This window comes from Chanodichthys erythropterus, unplaced genomic scaffold (genome assembly GCF_024489055.1).
Source record: "Chanodichthys erythropterus isolate Z2021 unplaced genomic scaffold, ASM2448905v1 ctg000590_np12, whole genome shotgun sequence".
Lineage (NCBI taxonomy): Eukaryota > Metazoa > Chordata > Actinopteri > Cypriniformes > Xenocyprididae > Chanodichthys > Chanodichthys erythropterus.
This window is the reverse complement of record NW_027125665.1, coordinates 61,427-67,426: the sequence shown is the minus strand read 5'-3', so window position 1 is coordinate 67,426 and position 6,000 is coordinate 61,427. Positions and strand designations below refer to the sequence as shown.

General features: G+C 37.3%; 1 long non-coding RNA gene across 1 annotated transcript; it reads right to left on the bottom strand.

Moving 5' to 3' along the window:
* Nucleotides 1-270: 270 nt before the first annotated feature.
* On the bottom strand, nt 271-4,919 carry LOC137016392 (uncharacterized). The gene is made up of 5 exons (XR_010894156.1): nt 4,772-4,919; nt 4,204-4,680; nt 3,780-3,848; nt 3,612-3,655; nt 271-778 (listed from the first exon to the last, which is right to left on the bottom strand). It is a non-coding gene; the product is annotated as an uncharacterized lncRNA (long non-coding RNA).
* Between the last annotated feature and the right edge of the window lie 1,081 nt (nt 4,920-6,000).

The window sequence follows — 6,000 nt, the reverse complement described above, 5'->3', positions numbered from 1 at the left end:
TTAATAATAAGTTTAATAAGCATTTCAGTAAGTTGGCTTTTTTAAGCCAACTTAATTGTTGCAGCTGTGCACTGTATGTGAAATAAATAATACAATATATCAAAATATTTAATTTTTTATTACAAAAAGAAAATGACTGTGATAGTTATTCTAGCATGCAGTAATTTTTAACAGAGACAAATTAATCTATTAAACATAAAATACTTGTGACCCAACAGGCTTTAAATAAAAATCTTTTTAAAGCCTTTCTCTCTCTGTCTCTGTCCAGGAGATGCAAGTCTGCCATCAGGAAACATGTTATTTTCTTCCCTTTAAATAAGCCAAAAACTAAACTAAATGCAAGGAAAACAAATTGGTAATTACAATTATGATTATAAATAATAAAGTAATTCACATCTAATATATGACTGCAACATTTGAGTGACATTTTAGTAGCTTTTGGAGTATTTTTTGGTATTTATGAGCTTATGCTCACAGACAACAAACTTATGATCTCGCAAGGTACACTGTTAACTGTTAAGCAGTTCATGACAAAAGCAAAAAGTTTTTAAAAAGACAACTGTAAGAAAATAAACGCTAAAAGAGACTGGTTACTGTGCAAAAACTTTACTGAAGAACAGCAAAAACACTCAAAAATAAACTGCATTGAAGGGTGATTGATGAGTCCAGGTGTTTATGGTGATGTTGTCATGCTGAAAGCTGGTTGGGATGTGGGGACTTTGGCACAATGTTTTGGAATTCACTCGCAGGCTCCCATGTGTCATCCCAGGTTTTGCCACTGTAAAACATCATAAATGTACATAATGTCATTAGAACACAGAGCAAAAATCAAGATCACTGTCATGTTTAAATTAAAGAGATGACATTTAACGATGCTTGTTAAAGCAGCATTAATCCTGGATAACCCAAGTGGTGGAATGTAACTGCACATTTACTCAGTAATTTACTTTACAAAGTACTTAGTAATTTAAAATACAAATTTGAGGTAATAGGACTTAACTGGCATATTTTCATTTTACACAGTTTTATACTTCTACAACATTACATCTCAGATTTAAATATTGTACTTTTTAGTCAAGTACACGGTCTGGCAGCTTTAATTACTAGTGTTACTAGTTACTTTTAATATTACATGTTTCCATACAGTTTCTGTACACTGAAAGCCATGTACTTTCAAATTTAGTGATTTCAAAATGTTTCTGATAAACTGAGGGATTAAGTTATATTAGTGGGTTGAGGAAAATCTCATATTTGTTAGGAGTAAAAACACTATTGGATTAGTTGAAAAGTGGCTATATCTGACTTGCAGAAGCAGAATAAGTTTAGAAATTTCAGCATGTTATCATATTGTGTTCCAAGCAGATTTTGCAGTACTACAGACTCGGGATAAGGGTAGTGGCTGCATCTTGATCCCATTGCCTTTCTACATTATTCTCCTCTTCACTAATATTTATTACTGCTCTTCTCTGTCTCTGATCTTCCTCATGCATTTTATTATCACTGCTGTCACTGCTCTCATCTTTAATGCAAACAAATTCCAGCATCATCCTATTTAAGAAATTCTGGCAAAACAGAAGTATTAATTATTGGTCCAAAAAACCTCCAAAAGCAAGGTGATTAATTTGCCTCTCAGTGGATGTATTGTTAAGTCATCCAGAACAGTTTAGAACACAGATCTTATGCTCGACTGCAATCTGTCCTTTGAAAATCACATTTCCAGCACATGTACAACAGGATTGTCCATCTTAGAACTTTTGCTAAAATATGACACATGCTGCTAGTTCAGCTAGTTCAAAATGTAGCCGCTAGACCACTTACTAGAAGCAGAAAATATGATCACATCAGCACCATTTTATTGTCAATACATTGGCTGCTTGTCAACTAATTTAAAATGATATTAATTACTTGAAAAGCACTGGATGTTCCAGTTCCTCATTACCAACAATACCTTGTGTCCGCTTCAATCACAGAATTCCAAGATCTTCATATAATATTCTAAATAAAGTTGAGGTAGATCATTCTCCCATTTGTCTCTGAAACTATGGAATAGTCTTCCAAGCATTCCAAATTTAGAGACAGTCAGGTTTACAACCAAACTCAAGACTCATTTCAGTTATACACACACACACACACGTTTGTTTTTGTGAATTGTGGGGACATTCCATAGGCATAATGTTTTTATACTGTACAAACTGTATATTCTACATTAGCAAACTGTATATTCTGCCCCTATAGCCAGGGACACACTTAACTACTAGCTGAAACATTCTGAGCTCAACACACAAAGACAGTTTTCTTCGACTAAAGCACATTTAAATACTTACACAAGGAATTTAAATGCGACTGTAAACACTGACTAAACGCAACTGGCTATGACTTGACACACTTGGGCATGATCAGTCGTAAGTATCAAATTACAGTCATAATAAGCCTTACAATTGTTCAGTGTGTGCCTGGCTTAAACCTACCCATCACAGGAAACTGTCTGCATTTTTGAATTTCAAAAAAACACTGTTTAGTGTGTCCTCATAAACCATGTTTACATTGTAATACCCATGTCATTATACACATTTGTGTCCTTGTATACAACCATGTATACAAGAACACACACACACTTTACATTCTATAACTCTTTTTTTAAGTGAATGGCACCTGCACCAATACCTTTCTGTTTGTTTTTCTGTCTCATCCTCAGGATGCAAGACCAGAGGCTTCAAGGGCATGCCTGCCAGATCTAGCTCTTCCCAATGCCTCTACCTCATCGCTATTTAAATCAGAGTACTGACCATCGACCTCACACCAGTTTCTCTACAGGCTACCTCAGAGGATTATTTACTACCAAGATCAGGGAGCATATAACAAAATATCCAAGTTACTTTTTCAAATAAATAACACAAGTTACTTTTTCACATTTATTGACTGACACCTCTCCTGTCCTAAAGTTGAGAGAAATAAAGTGCTAAAGAGGTGTTGTGTGTGGTGTGTGAACATGATGGTTGTTGTAGTTCTAGACCAGGGGTGGCAAACCCTGGTCATGAAGAGCCACAGTCCTGCAGAGTTCAGCTCCAACCCTAATCAAACACACCTGAACAAGATAATCAAGGTTTGTAAGGTTGCTAGAAAGCTACATCAGGTGAGTTTTTAAATCAGGGTTGAAGCTAAACTCTGCAGGACTGAGGCTCTCCAGGACCAGGGTTTGCCACCCCTGATCTAGACTAAATGTGAACATTTACTCACATTTACGCCCTCCACTGTACAGGAATGGATATGCATTTCCTTCTGCCTAAGGCTTATTAATTTCACGTTTGGTGTGAAAGAGCCTTAAACATTTGCCAAAATATATATTTTTTGTTGTTATTAAATACAAACAAACAAGCCCAGGTGAAAAAGTAATGCAAATAAAAAGTAACTAAGTAATGCAATTAGTCATTTTTTAAGGGAGTAATGCAATATTGTAATGCATTACTTTGCCAACACTGGACATCACTGACATGAACTTCCATGCTGCTTGCAAGACAGCAGTTGAACTTTGCCAACATTGTATTGGGTCATGGAATGGACTAATCCATTGCATTGAAATGGAATTAAAAAGGAAATAAAACATGACTTACCACACAGTGCAAGGCAACCAGTGAACTTTCAATTCAGCTTTCCCCTACACAGACATAAACAAACACAAGTAATAATTATTTTAACTGTTTAAGCAATCAATGGATATTAGGTTTTAAAGGTCAGAATCAGTCACTGAGTCCAGCACATGGCCTAATAAGACATTTTACCTCATTTATCCGTTTCCCTAGTTATTTTATCAAAAAGGAAAACCTTCTGCCTACTACATTTTCGACAACCTGAAATAATGAAAAGACAAGTTTATTAAGCCATGAATGCCATGCTTTGTAGCTGAATCACACAAGCCCATATTTATAATTTCACATGTGAGGTGATATGCAGTCTTTTCCATTTGTGTCAAAGTGAATTTGTCCCTGTTTTTGTCAATCAAGCAAAATGTACTGGATTGGTTTCCCTCAACCCTTGGACATTGGCCACTAAACCACAGTTAAACAACTACGTAAATAACAAAATACTGTGAACTGGCTACCAATGTCCTGGTTAGCTGAATGAATCCAATTTACATGAAGTCAGCTTTGACTGGGAGCAAATTTATTAATAGTGTGGAGTAAGATGTACCATGCAAAAAGTTACCTTTTCTTCTGTTCTTTACCAGTGGCACCTCCTGACTCAAAGGCTTGGAAATGGAAGAGGGAGATGGATATGGAGGAGAGACAGGGGTGGTAGAGTGTGACGCGGTAAAGGTGTTTAACCTTCTTTTCCTCTGCCGCAGTGGAGGTGGAGGAGGGGAAGAAAGTGAAGGAAAAACAGTTGTAGGAGTAGCAGAGGAAGGAGGAGAGAGAAAGGTTGGAGAGAGTAAGGAAGACACAGGAACAAGATTCAGAACAAATACGGGTTCAGACTGCTTGGTGAGGCTCTCTGGCTACTCCGCAGTGAGGCTCTCCGGCTGCTCCACGGAGACGCTCTCCGGCTGCTCCACGGCGATGCTCTCCGGCTGCTCCGCAGTGAGGCTCTCCGGCTGCTCCACGGCGACGCTCTCCGGCTGCTCCATGGTTTGGCTCTCCGGCTGCTCCCCGGCGACACTCTCTGGCTGCTGTGCTGTGGAGGTTGCTAAAATACAAGTTTACTTTGTACATAGTAACAGAGAAATATACATGTATTTTAAATAACCATAATTTCTAAACAAAAACATTACTCTTACCTTTTGTTAAGATAAACTCATAAGCCCTCCGCATCTTCTCCAAAAGAACTTTGGTGACAGGAGTGTGGTGCAGATGTGTACTAATATCTGCCACCCACTTATTTGAAGCCCTTTTGTCCTGTTTCCCAATAAATAAAATTGGCTTGTATCCAACAGCCTCAAGTTTCTGCACCTGAAATGAACAAAAGCAGTTATCACACATTAGTTAGCAACACCCACTGAAGTATTAGAAACATTAGCACTGTTAAAAGCAATTTTATTTAATGAAAAACAATGCAATAAAATGAGCCATAACACGTTTCATTAAGATTATTTTAGAAGACACATTACTCTTGAACTGTATACAATCGATCATCAATATAAGGTAAGGCCAGAGGTACTGCTAGTTTCTGCCATTGCCATCATGACTTACTTAATACTTGACACAGAATACAATTTTGTAACTCTTTAGCAAAATTTATAAGTAAAGATGGATTCTTCCATGTATGAAATAAGACTATGTTTGTAAAGGCCAGATCATATTAGTATGATATTCAGTATGTGAAAAACATGGCCTTTCAGTTTTACTTCACACTAAAATATGAAATATGAACTATTTTACTTACTGCAATACGGGCAGAATCAATTAGACGCCCAGCATTTCTGCTTTTAAGGACAGATTTCCCCCACTGGCCATCCAGTGATGCCACTTTTTCATTTATTTATTTTTTGGTGGACAGGCTTCCAAAGCAGACATGACAGGTTTTCCTGCTTGCCTGATTGGGAGTCTGGCAAGAAGGGCAGGACCTGAATTTGGGCCTTGTCATGACTAGACAAGAAATATAACAAACAACAGATGGACAAACTGTTACAATAAAGAGGATTTTTAGGAACTATTAAGAGAACTGGAGAGATGATCAAATAAAACAAATAAAGATAAAAACAGAGATAAAGATTAGAGAGAGCTAAAAAGAGACTGACAAGTAAACTACAGCACAGACAGGTAAACAGGACAGACGTGGCTCTTATAAGTGCCTTTATTGTGTGTGTGTGTGTGTGTGTGAGTGAGTGTGTGTTTGTCTGTGTGGTCAAGGTTTAGAATAAGGAGCAGGCAAATTCGAAAGACCTGATGAGAGAGAAAAAAAATATATTAAGAATTGAATACCTTACACCAGAGGTGTCAAACTCTGTTCCTGGAGGGCCGCAGCCCTGCTCCAACAAACATACCTTTAACTTTTAAATAAGCCTTA